Source organism: Falco punctatus (assembly GCF_963210335.1).
Source record: "Falco punctatus genome assembly, chromosome: 4".
NCBI lineage: Eukaryota > Metazoa > Chordata > Aves > Falconiformes > Falconidae > Falco > Falco punctatus.
The window spans coordinates 81,772,013-81,788,561 of record NC_137583.1 but is presented as its reverse complement, the minus strand read 5'-3'; the positions used below and the strand labels follow the sequence as shown (position 1 = coordinate 81,788,561).

Here is a 16,549-nt window from a genome sequence, read left to right as displayed (position 1 = left end):
AGGGAACTTTTAAGTAATAAAATACAATAATAATATAAAAAATCCCACAAGTATCTTCTTGGTTCTGTCTTATGGGTATGTTCACAATTAGAATGAATTATGAGGAAAAAGGGTTTAAGGTCTTTGTGTCTTAGGAACAGCATCTCCGGCTTGTGCTTCTCTGTGGTTTCCCATTATATCTGCTCCCCACACTGAGTATATGAGGGGGATTAGGGGTGTCCAGTCTGACTCTTCATCCTTTTGCTTTGGATATGCTTTCAGACACAAGCAGAAGGAAGACTGTGATGAAGTCCAAATTTCACAGATTTAATAGTTCATAATTAAGATTTTTAACTCGGACACAAATGAAGTCTAATTAACTTGGGAACATGTTCTCCAATAGCTAGCGCTAGCTGTTCTGAAATCAACTTGTTCCACATACATTACATGAATATGTATATTACTTTTTAATAAAAATTAAAAACCACTTTTACAGGATATCTAATTCTGCAATCCAGTATTTCAAAATGCTGCAGAAAAGTGTTTTAATGAGAAATACAATATACAACATTGTAAACCCAAGGAAATTAAGGATATATGCTTAGTTTGTTTCATCACTACACTTCAGCATTAACAAGCTTCTGTCTCAGCTTTAAGTCATTGATGATTTTTTTCATATTAATAGCAATTTAGTAATTTTTATATAGTGCCTGTCGGCAACATGCAGAGACAGTCTATTCCTTAAAAGAAATGAAAATGCTGAAAAAAACAATTAATCAGGTCTCCCCAAGCTTAAGATATTTAAGTAATAGCAAATTCTTGTTAAGGGTTTATTTGCTTGTATAGTTTGGTTTTTAGTCTCTGTTGTTCTCTGCATTTGCTTTGAACAACTAGAGGCAACAGAAATAACAGAAATTAGTACATAAAACTATGTAAGTGCAAAGTACATGCACCAAAACTAGTGCAAAATTAAGTTCATTTTAAGTGCAATTTAAATGGTTTCTAAAATGTAGAGTAGCACCATGTGTAAGGACACAGCACAGAAACAGGAAATTGAATGCCAAGTAGATACTGGGACATCTGCGAATGTGCTAGGCTTCAAAGAGTCCTTTAGCATTTTTTAAGGGAAGAAAACAGAATTGCATTCAAGAAAAAAAAATTGAACTGAAATTATACAGTGGCAAGATCATAATACTATTAAGGGCAATGTAAACTACTTGTAGAATACTGCAGGAAAACAGCAGCCTCTGCTTTATATGCCAGGCTCCATGGACAACCAGAAGATTCAGTTTTCAGTTAGAAACTTTAAATTAATTAATTTAATAATGCAAAACTAATGATTCTTCACATAATAGAAATGTGAGCACTAGAAAATTATACCAGGAGTGGACAATTCATTACACTGAGAAAAGCTTCTAAAATTTCAAAATCACTTTTTTTAAGGAATAAGATCTGCCATATTTGTCATGCATGGGAATACATTAAAAAGCCTGGTTTACAATTTTGTTGGTGTGAATAAGACAAAGCAAATGGAGAAAATCAGAAATCAGATCTTAGACTTGCTAAAATTGTGTAATTCATATATTAGGTGGCATTCATAACAACTCTTGATAAGCCAGGCAAAAATCTTTGTGTAATCAAATAGGCAAAGTACTCAAACTTCAACTAAAGTAAAACTAATTTCATAAAAGCAAAATTGCTTTTAGCAGTTGGTGCCTAATACAAACTTTGGCAAGTACTGAACTGGGAAAGCAGCAATCTACCACCATGCTGCGCACCAGATTATAGCTGCTGATACCCAAGAATGTAACTGGAGTTAAGTCTATAGCAAAAAAATACTACTGCTGCCGTTCATGTTATGTTAAGGGAAACTAAAAAGATTGGTATCATAGATGGTGTTATTCATGGAAACATAGAAAATAGTCATCTATTTTTTCCTTTCCCTAAGGTGGCATCAGTAGCACTTGGCTAATTCCTGACAGATGTTTATCCAGTTTGTCTCTAGGAATTCCCAGTAAAGGAAATTTGCCTGTGATGGCCTACTGTATTACTTTGTTGTCCTTAGTCTGAAGTGTCTTCATCGTATCTAACCTGAGTAGTCTTGGTGTAGTTTGGGCCCAGCTCATTTTTTTTGGTATGGAGTAGAGAAAGAACACAAATTATTCCCTTTGTCTGTTATACTACTTATTACCTACTAGAAGGTCTATCAGACCATCTCTTAGTCTTGTGTTATGTACCCATTCTATCTCCAATTTCTTCAACCTTTAGTCACAGAAAATGTTTTCTAGACATCTGATCATATGTGTTGTTTTTATCTGTGTTCAAATAAAACATGAGAATTCAATCCAATTACTCCCTTTGGTTCATGGCTTACTGGACCAGTAGTGCTCCCAATTAGACACAATGCTGCATTTGGTGTCTTATCAGCACTGAGTGGAAAAGAGGGATTAATTTATATCTTGCAGAGAATACCTTTATTAAGAAAAATTAGCCCTCTTAATATTAGCATGATTTTCTTGATTCATATTTGACTTGCAGTTCATTGTTAATTTCAGATACTATTCAGAAGAACCACTACTTCATATCTCATTTGGGTTTTTCATAGGTGATTTTTCCTGTCTACATGTAGAAAATTACATTTAATTGAATTACACCCTCTTTTAATTTTTACTGTTTCTCCAAGGAGCTGTGAAAACTAACGGTAGCCTACATATATTGCGCATTGCCTCACAGATTGATGCCAAATAATAAGCACAGTCTATAATCCGATATGAATAGAACCCACTGTTTGAATTTTGTAACAGTATGTCAGGAATTGTACTTGACAACACACAATCTCAATGTATGCTTAGAAAGGCCAGAGGAGTAAACTCAATAAAATTGTGCTTGACATGGGCCTCTTAGTGCTTTAGGACCATAATTCAGGTTGGAAGGGATCGCAGGAAACCGTTAGTCCAATCTCCTGTTCTAAGCAGGGTCAGCTATGAGAGCAGATCACATTGCTCAGGGCTTTACCCTTTAGGGTCTTTAAACCCTCCAAGAATTGCAATGGCACAACCTCTCTGGGCAACCTGTTCTGGTGCTTTACTGTCGTTATGGTGGAGATGTTTTTCCTTATATTCAATCTGAATCTCTCTTGTTTCAACTTATATTCTTTGTCTCACATCCTCCCGTTATGTGCCAATGTGAAGAGGCTGGCTTTCTTATCATGATAACCTCCTCACAGGTACTTGCAGGGTGCTATTAGATCTCCATGAAGTTTCTCTTGTAGCCTGTGAGTCAGCTCATCCAGCCAGTCTTTTTTTTTTTTTTTTTTTTTTTTAAGCTATTTTCCACCAATCAAAACCACAACATCCCAACTCAGATACAAGAATGCTGGGGTAGATGGTGTTCAAAACCTCACTGAAATTGAGCATGACATCCATAGCTCTCTTCTCATCTACAAATACAGTTATTTTATCATAGGCAGCAATCAGAAGGCAATTTAGCTATTGGAAGGAAAGTGATACATGAAGTTTAAAAGGAATTCTTGACACTAGAGTGTTTATACGAAAAGTTTGATTAGTATGTTCAAGCCAAAAAAGGGTTTTTTTTCTACACCAGTCTTAGAGCTCTGATATGTACATATGTACTATACCATGTATAAGTACAGGGTAAGAAGAAACAAAGTGAGCTGTAGTAGCTGAATGACTATGTGCAATGTTAAACCTGATGAAAGCACAAAGCATGGAAGAACCATAAAAAACGTAAGCCAAGCTGTGTGTCAGTTTGAAAGCAGGAGCTAGAAACCATCTAAGAGCAATGTAGAATAAGATAAAGATTTTTCAAGTGCTTACATCTATCATTCTGTCAGGATGGCAAGATACCAGGAGAGGAGTTCCATCTGCTTCCCAATAATACTGGAGTCACTGAAACAAACCAAATATTCCAGAAAAAATGTGTATTGAAGTAATCAAGTCATATTTGCTCTAAAAAACCCCAACAGCCTCCCCTCAAAAAACAAACAAACAACAACAAACCCCAACAAAACAAAACAAAAAAACCCCAAAGCCCAAACCCTAGCCAAAACAAAAAACCTTTTCAAGAATATAGTAGGGCCATCTGAAAATGGAAGCTTGTCTTGGAAAGTCACAGATTCAGTGAGTTGGACAAACATAGCTGATACTATTAAAGGATAAATAAGCAGGCGTGATAGAGGCAGGAAACATCAGGCAAACTGTCAGACAGTGGCAGGAACAATTACTGATATATTTTGGGAAAGAAAGAAAAAAGTTTTTTTCCCCATAAGCTACACAACCTGCTTTAATAGTCATACTTTCATGCACTAGGTTGATATTATCATGGTGGTCATCAAAGACAGGGTTCAGTGGTGGTGTGTCACCACAGACTGTATTCTAGACAGTGGGCTTGCGATGCGTTTCTGCAGTTGCTGCAGTAATCAAATCTCAGTCACATCACATCATTTACTCAACTTCCTGAGGTTATAAAGTATTAGAGGGAATGTGTACGTAGACAAAGTATGTCAGCTTCTCATGGTGTTTGTCAGGGTTAGCCTTTTCCCCATGGATAAAACAACATAATTTATGCTACTTCAAGCACTCAGCTGCTTAGCATTAACTGTGGGTCAACATGTATATGTGGACAGTTACTTCAGATAAGCTTTTGTACTATAGTACTTCTGAATATCTAGTTTGTTTTATCCTAGCTATTTTCCATGTCTAACCCAGACCTGTATTAAAAAAAAACCCTTTGCTAATCAATTATACAGCACGTTATCTTAGCATATAGAGATATTTTCACAAATTCAGTAATAACTTTTCAGTTCAATGCTTGAACTTTAAAAAAACAAACTCCACCCCAAAACCTAAAACAAAATCCTTAAACCAAAACCCCATATACTTACGACTACATGCCAACATTACTAAAGCTGACAACAGTAAGAGGAATAAAGTAGATATAGATAGCCTTTAAAAATAACCCCTATTTTTACAAATGATTCCTCACAGGTCTAATCTCAGATCTTGCCAGGGTCAAACCATTTTCACCAGACAGTCCTGCAGTCCCAACAAAACAGAAATTCATATTGTCAATTATAAGATGGATGGGCATATATTCCGTGAAATACACAATAAAGGTACCCAATTTGAGTACACATAAACCAGATAAAAATGGAAGATCGTGAAATACTCATTTGCTGAGTGAGACCTGAGAAGTAGGACGTGGAAGATGACTGACCAACAGACAGTGAGGCAAACCCTCGCATAAAACCAGGAAACAAGAAAACAACATCAGAACAGTCTCTGTTACCTTGAGAAGAGCTTGTATCTGCACCAACATCAAACCACATAATGACACAGTCAAAAAATTCGTGCAATGCTTAGATGTGAAGAAACAATCCTTTAAGCTTAGGGAAGAGTAGCTTAGCTGTCAAGCAATTTTAGTTACATAATAATAAATTCAAATGGAGTGACTGTCAATGCTATGTATCTTTTATGGGGAAGTTATTGAAGAATGTTAAATATGTAGGGAAGTTACAATGCTTATTTTTAGTGTTTCTCAAATGATTGTCTCAAAGTGAGACAAAATTGGTGTTTTGATAAAAGCATTCTCAAGGAATGCATCATTAAATGTTCCATTTTGACTAAACCTTAGGAACCTTGACTTTCACTAAATACTTGGTTGAAAAGAACGTGTTGGTGGAGGAAGAAGCCATTTTGTATACTTAGGGATAGGAAAAACAGGAGAGCTCACAACAAATGTCTGCTGCTTAAGCTTACTGTGCTTTCTCTTCAAGGTGGGTATTCAGGAGAAATGACTCAGTGTTTCTGTCTACCTTGACCACCTTCTTATACTTGGGAGGGGCAGGAGTACCACAGGAATTCTAGGAACAAGCCATAGACATGCAGGATGGAAGTGGAATTGTGTAGGCAAAATCACAGTGGAGGTTGAGGGTTTGAGTTAGTTGATTAAAAGTTCAGAAATAATATAAACTAGGCAAAGTCTATTCACTGATATGATTATACAGGATAGGAAAAACACTCATACTTTTGTAAAAATCATTTTTTGTAACTGATTTGCACGTGGATTATTCAATAAAAGTTCCTGGAAAATTAGCCAAATTATCCTGATTTACTAAATTTGGGAGTGCTGGCAGTGCTGTAACTGCCACATATTCACTGAAGGTTACAAAACCACAACAAAAAAAAACCCAAACAAAACCCCCCAGAGAAATCAGGCAAAACCAATAATGGAGTCCTTTTTAAAAAAAACTCATTGCTACTGGATGTCTCACAATGAACAGTTCTTATTCCTAAAGATAGGTGAGTACTTTACTTTAGAGGCTCACCCTTCACGGAGGCAAATAGCTGTTGGCCAACCCAAAGACACAAAGGTAGTCAGCTGAGTACCAAGCATCATTCCACAGAAGCCAACTTTGCTAGACCTTGATCGTGTACACTTATGCAAAAAAACTTGAAAATATTATTGAAAAATAATAGTATGCCGATGACGACTGACCTCAAAAAGACTGAAAATGTTTAAACCAAAAAATTCAGCTATCTGGCATTGACTTCCTTTATAGTTACTCATAGCACTTTGTATTGTTTTCCATTTTGTGAGTAATAATGCTGAAAAAAATTATGAATAGATTTCCATTGCTGTTAAGATGAGAGTCCTAAAGTAGGTTTTCCAGAAACGAGCATAATTTTGAATTTACTGTTCTGCTACTGAATTAGTTTAAAGCCTTTATGGATCCAAAATTAGGTCAACATGAATCAGTACTGAAAATATTTTACCATAAACATTTTCTTCCTTTGTTTTCTTTCTTTTTCTTTTAAATAAATAGTAAATTTACCTGATGTTAATAGGAGATAAACTAATAATAACACTGTTTAACTATCATCTGATTTTTTTGTAACTGCATAGGATGTTACAGAGTATATGCTACCAAGTCCCTTGCAGCTCTGTAATTAAGAGTGTTTGAGCATATAAACTGATCTTGTAAACAGCTGTATTGTCTTTTAGTACAAGTTTGTATAGAAAGAAATATTACCAAGATAGATAGCATAATTTGCCTTAAAATTTGAAGTGTGGAATAGTGCAAACTTCCCTATGTAAAAATGATAGATACCAGTCTGAAATGAAAACAGGTCTCATTGGTGTCAGTGCAGTATTCGAGGTGTAAGACCAAACCAAATGCTATAGTAATGATCGGTATTTACAGATAGCGCCTATAAGGACTGTACTAGCAGCTGTTGTATATCCTTGCATTTAACTAGAAATGTTCTTTATAAGTGACTGTTTAGGTAACTCTCTGATTTTCACCTCAATTTCGTTCCTCTTGGGCATTCCATCCAAATTTTAAATTTAAATTTAAAATTCCATCCAAATTTTAAACTAACTTATTTTTTTTACCAAGTTATGTATCTGTTACATAGGTAAAAAAAAATACATATTTACTCTGTTCACACTTGGGTGGATTGCCTAATCTGGCCAGAAGGACTGCAAAAGTAATGCTCTCTCTGAGGATAACAGTAGAGTCCCTCAGAGGCTTACACTCTTTGTAGACCCAGAATTGCTCCTTCCTGGTCTAGGCTGATCAGCTGAGTGCATGCTTTAGGCCCCCTGCTTGGGATCTTTGCTATTGGTGCTCTTCTGCATACATATCCTAAAGAATCATCAACAGAATCAAGCTCCTTAGCCAGCTTAAAGCTATAGCTAATCTTACTCAGACTATTTCACTTGCACAAGATACTTAAGATGTGAAAACATCAGATCTGTCTAGTTACTGAGACAGGATTTAAATCAGAATCTGCTAACATTCTTTCAGCTGAAACTTTGAATACCTGTGCAAACACATACACAAGAACATATTGATTTGAAAAAAATAGTGGAATGCTCTAGGACAATAATTAAGATAGTAACCTGGAAGAGAACTGTGATATCCAGAGTCCTGTTCCATCTGTTGTTTTTGTCCAGTTGATTAACTTGTACGTGGCAATTCAGAAAGTTCCACTGCTATAAATGACTTCTCTAACATCAATATGTACATAATTTTAATGCTAAAACAGAACTTATGCAAGTAGAACACCTCAGTCTTTCATTCAGTCTTTACTACATGATAATTGATATCATAGCAATATGATGATATTCTCACTTGTATGATCTACAACAAAAATACTTTTTGAAAGTGTATTTAGTTAAGGCAATAAGTTATATGAATGTGCCTGGAAGAAATGTTCTGTAAGTTCTTTGAGACACAAGTCAGTATTATATGCTGGTTTAATAAAAAAGACCCCAGTCAGTTATCAGGTAGAGGGGAAACTTCTTTAATACTACAGTCAGGATGTGTTTTCTGCAAAATTATTATCACAAAGTAGTAAAGGTCTACTACAAAGACAAGTGTACTTTTATGACACTTAATATGTTACTATCAAAATGCACTATCAAATAGATATTTGCACGGTCATGATTTAATATCATTCAGCCTTAACCAGTCACTAAGAGCCTCTTATTCTGCCACTGGGGAAAAATATGACTACTTAATTCTCATAATCATAAATTTGAACTTGTTATGGGTCTGCTTCCCCATCGCTATACTCTAAGTCATCAAACTCCACTTCCATTATATCTCCTTAGTTCTTTTTATTTTGCTTTTGCAAAACTGAAAAAAAGAAAAAAATCCAAAACCCTGTTAGAAAAATCTTACATAGAAGCCATATTTTTGGCTTTTCTTGTTAAAGAATATTTCATTAGCATCACTAGAAACTTTGGCTGTCAGAATTCTTAGTCACAAATAGCAGAGTCTATGTAGGGTTGTTCCTCTAACTGGCAGTGTAATCTCATCATCTTTTATTTAATCTATGTTATTTCACAGTATAATTATTTCTTTTTTTTTTTTAAATGTAGTTTATTAGAGTATATATCATTTACAAAATGGAATTAATTTTAGTTCGTGGTAGCCACACATTTTGAAATTTCAAAGCCCCATAGCATTTTGCTGTTTATGGTTGTTAAAAGGAATTATTTTTTTCCCCTGTAGAAAAATATTCTAAGGACGTTTGCTATTCAGTCCCTGATTCAATGCAGAATTTAAGCTCATGCACAACTTAACACTAATTTAATGTGGCATTTGAGTATGTGTTTAAAATTTCCTGATCTAGTGAAGCATTTAAATACTTGGTTAATTTTTTAACCATTTTCTACAGTTTCATTAGTATGACTGGACAAATGCACATGTTGAATTCTAGGCATTTAGTGTAAGCTATTTCATTATTTGAGTGAGATTTGTGGGTATACATAACTAAAAATCATGTTTATTAGTTTCCTGAACTAATATGAATATAAGCACATGCTTAAGTGATTTTGTGAATCCTAATCATCACTTTGAATGTGCTAATGGAATGCTGTAATATATTGCTTTATTTCTGTGCCAGTGAGGGACAGAACACTTCATAATAAACAATATTATTACTTTCTAATCCAAATCACTTCTTTTCCTGCAAAAAGGGTTAAGAGAATGAACAATTCATCTATGTATGAATGTAAATAGATCTGTGTTGATGTTGGGTATATCATAACCTCAGTCTTCTAGCCAAATCTGTAGAAGTGGTTGCTCTGTCTGTGGAGAGAATTCTGCTCTCTTTCAGGATTATGTTCAGAACAGCTTCAATCCCGGATTTAAAATACTGTCGTCTTCAAAAGTTACTGGTAGTTCAATTTATAGTTATCTTGTTTAATCTCCAAACATTGCTATTCTTTTACAAATTAGTTATTTTATAGGCTTTTGCTCTTTGCATGTTTAAACTATTTTTACTTTTTTCAGCTTTTGTTGCTATTGAAATTCTTCTGCAGAAATTTTAGATCCTGTGGCAAATAGGAGTGGTGCAGGGGATAATACAGAGTTTTTTTTGTTGCAGGTGGTTATTTGTTTTGTATGCCAGAAAGCCACATACATATACTACATGCCATGGAAATCTGGCTCTGTAGAATAATTCATAGATAAGGAGCTATAGGAGCGTCTCTGAAGGTTTCCCCTTGCTGCTGTGTGATGATGTTTCCCTGAGCATGGAGAAGGTGAATTCCATAACTAGAAATACTTAGCCTTAGGGTTGGTAATATCTTTATTGCAACACTGCTGGTGGTGTTTCCTGCTAGCTAGTTTCCTTCTACCACTGTGGATTTAGTTTACCTTGTCATCAGGTCTTGTCATCATAACCTTCTACTATCCATAAGGTGTATCTGGGTGTGCTGGTAAGAGAGCTGCGCTGTACTACATGTGATGTGTAAAGGTATGTTCATAGCTTACTCTACTACTTAATGAAACTTAACTACCACAAAAAATGATTGTTTTCTGAGGTACCATTTCTTGTGTTTTATATAAGTACAAAGAAATCCAAAGGATTTAGATTATTCCTACTGTTTGTTTGGCTATTTATTTATTGCAGTTATAATGCTAAAATGTGAATGTGTGCTGGAACTTCCTGAAAATACACATGTATGTTATATAGACTGATTGAGAATTGTGTGTGTGATTTCCCTTATAATGCAGTGAGAATACTGGTCTGCTGAATTCACTGCGGGTTTTTGTCAGGATCAGTGAAAATACAGTTCTGTGGGCTATATTTAAATTAGCAAGTAATTTGGCTCAGTAGGAGTGTAGCAATTGATGCTGAGTCCCTTCTGTCTACAAAACACGCAGTTTGGGAGCCTTAATTCAAACTGGATGTAGTCTGTTTCCCTGCGATGAACTCTCCTGGCACATGCTTGTCCTAAAGTGACCTAGAAGACTGGTCACTGGTTTGGCCTGTGTCCCCCCACATTATGGGAGGAGCAGAGCAGCCACACTAACTGCGCTTCCTCCCAAAGGTATCTGCCTGAGATGCACTAGTCCTCACTTCAAACAGAATCACAGGAAGTGGGGATGGTTACGAGATTTGCTTTAAAATGTCATTGACGCTCCGACAGTTATACAATAAACCTGAAAAAGTCATACAGTAGTATAGTGTGTTTAACTTTCACCTAACTTCTTCCCCTCCTATCTTCCCACATAGATTTTTTTTTTTCTTCTGCATTTTACGGATTTGAAGCTCTCTTGCATCTAACTGTTCATAATGAGGTTAGAACAATGGAGAATACCTTGAACAAAACCAGACTTGCTCTAGATTTATGAGTAGTTCATGCACTTATTAAGCTATCACTTATTACCCATTCCTGTCATGTAAAATTATTCTTCTGGTGTGAAATCAAAGGCTAGAAAGTGACTTGTTTCCTATATTCAGTAAAAACTTCTAAGAAGAATCATTGGAAGAGTCTTAGGCAGTTACCTAAATCCTTCTCCTTCATTTATAAATGATTTTGAAAATCAAACAGTTTATAGAATTGTGAGGATGTATGTTAAATTTCATGATTGATAGTTGTATTAAATAAAGTGCAATGAGACATTATAACTTTACTAAGTAGATACCGTAAAGGATATTTTATGGGCAGAAGTGCAGTAAAATGAAACTTTCAGTCCTCAATATTTTGTCTTTGCTTGCATTAGCTAGTAGAGATTCTGAGTCTTGTTTATTCAGGGATTTTACTGGTGGTGGGGGTGGGGCTTTTCTTGGTTTTGTTGGGTTTTTTTTTGGAGGAGAGCTATTTGTTTTCATAAAGGAAGGGTCTACAAAGCAGCCTAGCCAACAGCTACTGTCGCAAGTGACAGTTATAAATGAGAGTATGTGCCTAAAGACATAATTAATCTGCAGTGTGCACAGAACAGCTCCTTAGCTAAATACAACTAAATCAGCTACACAGTGTGTAATTAACTTAAAACTGTATTAGTTGTAGTACAATATTATTCATTATATATGTAAGTTATTATTTTCTCCATATGAAATTTCTAATATACTAAGTAATGATTAGGATTTCATTATAGTATTTCATTCATATTATCATAATGTAATTGTGATGTATGTTCATCTTGTTAATGCTGTTATACTTAGTTGTTCTTAAAAGAAATGTCAAGGATATCAGGAAAATATTATGTGGGTTTTTTGCACACAGACTGAGAAACATCTCTATTCAAATGAAATTGAAATTTTAGTCCTTGTCTTGATTTTGTAATTCTGCTTGTTAGTGATGACAAGAATATGTTGAGGAAAAGTGGATGCCAACAACACTTTATATGGAAGTCAAGAGTAAGGTGAATAAGCTTTAAGGCTGGTCATAAGACTCCTGGTGAGCATAAAGCAGAAAGAAGCTTAGAGGACTGATAAAATGACTTGAAGAAAAAAGACCGAGATTTAGAAGAAGTGAGGCTAGCAACAGAGGTAAATTTCATCTGGAAAGGGAATTTATGAAATGTACAAGCTGTACAGAACAAAAGGTGTGCTAAGCGTATGCTGATGCTTTCACCTGGCTAAGCTATAAAACTTGAGTCTCTGTGTACACATGTAAAACATGTGAAAAATAGCTTAGATATAAATTGTAATCATGCTGTTTTCACATCAGAGTTAATCCTGATATGTGTAAGCAAGTTTATGTAAATGAGTTGCTTTAACAGCTTCTCCCTGGCAATATCATTTATGTTTTTCCCATGCCATTAAAGATCCTGTCTCAGAATTTTGCCTTCACAGGTCTACCAGAGACCTACTGGGTCTTCCCAGACTGCCTGTCTGTAGCTGAAAGTGGCCAAAGAAACCATGATCATGCAGACTCAAGTGCCCATTGAGGACATGAAGTCCAGTTATTTCTGAGAACACAGTATAAAAACCAATCTATTACAGGTAACAAAGAGGGAGATCAATTTTATATCAAATTAAATGTATAGATATTTAATTGCAAACATTTAAGAAACAAATTCTAATTAATTAATTGCTTAAATTTTTTATTGGTTAGCAAATGAGAATGTGGTAAGCATTGGAATTTTTTTCCTCTGGCTTCTGATTCTAATTGGCTTGGTTTAGAACAGTCCACCCATTGACTACATTGAAAATTTCTGTTAAAAGTAGAAGATTCATCTAAGGTATCAATCTTTTGGGTGAATGATGAATACAGTATGATGCTTTTAGCGTGTGTTATGTAGTCATAGCTGTTGTCTTCTTGATGCTATGAGGGAGAAAGATAAATCAAAAATAGAGCAAGAAAAGCATTCTGGCCACAGACAAAGGGATAAAGAAGAGAAATAAACATGGAATTCTGAGATTTAAAGTGGGCACTTTTGCAGATTTAAAAAGGAACTGGATGTTAAATTTTTGTTTTGGCATCAGCCATACAGTCATATGTACAGTATGCATCTGCACTCAATATTAAGCCCAGATAGCAGAGAGATTCTTTAAAAAAAAAAAAAATTCCAGCAAATATTATTTAGGAAGAAGTTTTTAGTTTTAAGAGATTTGCATATATCTGAGAAGAGTTCATGTCACAAAACACATGAAAGTAACAATGGTATACCAGCCATTTAAATTATATGCGCTATTGATTTTATGATGTATGTTATACAGGGAGGAAATATGGCGGAAATATCTAAAAATCTCAGAGAGCTAGAGTCGTCTGCCATTTAGTTTTATTTACTTATCTAGAGACTTGATAGCTTTTGAGATTCCAGTGGTACAAAAATATTATTTATATCACCAGATCTGCATGTTTTCTACATTTTTATGGCAAAGTCCCAAAAGGAACATGATTTAACTAAACTGAAAGTGGGTGGATTTAGCCAAGAAACACTTAGTCTTATGTTATCATCCGAATCAGGTGGAACTAGAGGCAAATTACTGAACATAAGTTATTCTGTGTCCTTACTGGAACAATTTGTACTAAAGAGCCTTTACAGACACATAGCCAAGGAACTCTCTATTCACTGCTTGTGGTTTTACAGTTTCTTCATTTAAACTTGAGTTATGAGGGTAAAACAGCGTATTCTTTGTTTCTGTGACAATCCCAAGAGTACTTAGGCTTATAACACAACAAAGAATGGGTCAAAATTTTTGTACTTATGCTCTTGTTTTGTGTAACTACTGGTGGTGTCACTGGGCTGACGTGGCACACCAGAATGAAAGACGTAGGACCACACCTTGTAGTCAGTGCTTTCCAGTGCATCCTGCTAGGCAGTCTTACTGTGGAGGATGCTCCCACCAAGAGCCGTGCAATCACATCAACACATATTGCACAGTACACTATGGTAGGGTATGCACCACTTGCACCTGCACCTTGGTTTAGCACCACCAAGCCACATACACACTCTTCAGTAACCATGTAGTGTAAACAGGGCACCCTTTCCCTGATAGGCTCTGGTACTATCCTGGTAATGAGGTTCCAGCCTAGAGGGCTGTCCTTGGCATATACCTGCAGTACTGCTGCTGTGGAAAGACTGTTCACGCAGCCATTCTGGTCTCTACAGTTATGAAGGAAAAGCTCTTCAGCTGCTGGATTCTCTAGGGCATTCACATATGCTCTCCTTACTTTCCTGCTCTGGCTTTTCATGTTTTCCTTTTCCCTGTACTCTGTAACTCACAATGTTATATCTTATAACTCATGATACAAGAGAAGCATCAGGATTGGCACCAGTCACTTTGGAGTTGATCATGGCGTTAGCTGTTTATAGTTGCTGTCTAGAGCTGTTACCTTAAAAATTCTTTGCCAGATTTTTCCCATGTTTAAAAAGGTACTTAATCCATAGGTATTGCATGTTACTACATTACTTCTTTCTTAGGTGTATCCATTCAAACAAATCAGGTAATCCAGAATGCTAAAGGAAATAGCAGAAGTCTTGGTGTTGTCTGAAGAAACAGATGCAAATTGGAATTCTGTGGACCTCTATACGTCTGGTACTTGGGAATAGAAAGGTGCAACAGATTACATAGATCCAGCCCCACCAATCTTGGTCAAAGGGAAGAAAAATTCTGTAAAACACACAGTCTGGGAAGTCAATTCTGACCCCTACAGGGCTTATTTAGGTTCCTGCAGCATTTTGGTTCCCTTAGAGAGTAGCAGGTAAAAGGTCTGCTGCCTTGCATCTGTAAAATCCCATAGCTGGTGCCTAAGAGCTCCTTTTACCATTCTTCCTTCTTAGGCAAACTCCATGTTAAAGGGGGTGATATCAGACGTTCATTGACATGTTCCTTTGTTTGAAAAGGTTGTCTGTGACCTGACACAGATTTATCACTGTGTCAATTTATCAATTTATCATTGATTTATCACTGATGCGAAATATCCAACCACATTCACTTCTGCTAGGGTTGCAGGGAAGGAAGCACCCCTACTTCCCAAAGAGCAGTGGTTGGAGAATCTTTGGGGAAGTGAATATACCCAGCAACAAGCACTGATGCCTGGGTAGAAGTTGGCTAATATTAAAAATAATTTGCTTTTGGACTCTGGGTTTATACTTGCCTCTCTTGATATCAATGAGTTTCACTGTGGTGATCCTACTTCTTTTGTTCTGTCACTTTTTACACCAAGTAAGTGATGAGACTGAGAGGAGGAAAGGCTCTGCCAACGTTTAGAAAAAATGCTGTGTTAAGCCAAAAAGAAACATAGTGGCAGGAGAGTTCTTTGATGGTTCTGCAGTTCAGGAAGATAGCTATCATTTCAAATACTGCTATTTTCTGCTTTCATTGCAAAATATCTCTGAATAAAGTTCGGTATTTTTTGAAGGCAAAAAACTAAACAACAGGGGTTTAATGAGAAAAAAAGTCATTTTCTATGATCATTTTTGAAGTTATTAGATTTATAACACAGCCTTAGTTAAATGACATTTCCCTTCTTAGGAGTGTTATTGACATTTTGATATGAGATAGAGAGACCTTTAATGAGATCTCAATCAAAGGTAATATTTATATAATGATACATGAATTCATAAATGCTAGTCAAATAAAAATGCTATAGTCCATTTTGGCCTTCACCTTATGGAAATCTGTGCAGGTCATAAGATGAAAAAGCTCAGTGAATGACGACTAATACTCTCTGACTTGACTGTCTAATTATGTCTGGCTAATTGTATGAGTTAATGTTTGAAGCTGAATCTTGCGATGTAACTTAATCCATCACCCAGACAAAATGCATGGAAAAAGATACTGAAATTTTCTCCTTTGTTAGACATATGATCTCCTTATGTTTGAGTTTATGGTGATTTCCCTTCTCATGGGTGAAAAGAACCCAAGAGTGTTAGTTTGTTTTTTTTAAAAAAAGGCAAAATTTATCTAAACTGTATGTTAGCTACCAAAGAAACATGCAGACAAGCAGACAGATGCTTATGAAATTGCAGTCTGTTACCTTTTATTGTGGCTTTCAAGGGCAAAAACATACTAAAAAATCAACACAGTGTATGAATTTCTTCACCAATTGAAGAGAAAAGGAGGAAAGGTATGAACTGCTATTTCGTCTCTGCTTTAGCAGAGAATAAAGTTTGACTGGTAGAATCTCTCCCTGTTACTTAAGCTGGTTTTGGGGATAGAGCACAGACTCCAAATTAACATCCTGGGTGATCTGACCCTGTGACGATATTGACACCTGAGTTCAGTTAAGGGCTGTGTCACCCATGGTAGAGAGGGAAGATGAGGTAGGGGGTCACCTGCCTGTTAGTTTCTAGATA

At 35.8% G+C, this 16,549-nt stretch overlaps 1 protein-coding gene across 7 annotated transcripts in view; it reads left to right on the top strand.

Annotated features, from left to right (window-relative positions):
* DGKB (diacylglycerol kinase beta) overlaps positions 1-16,549 on the top strand; it is a 389,225-nt gene that overhangs the window by 161,221 nt on the left and 211,455 nt on the right. The window lies entirely within an intron of this gene.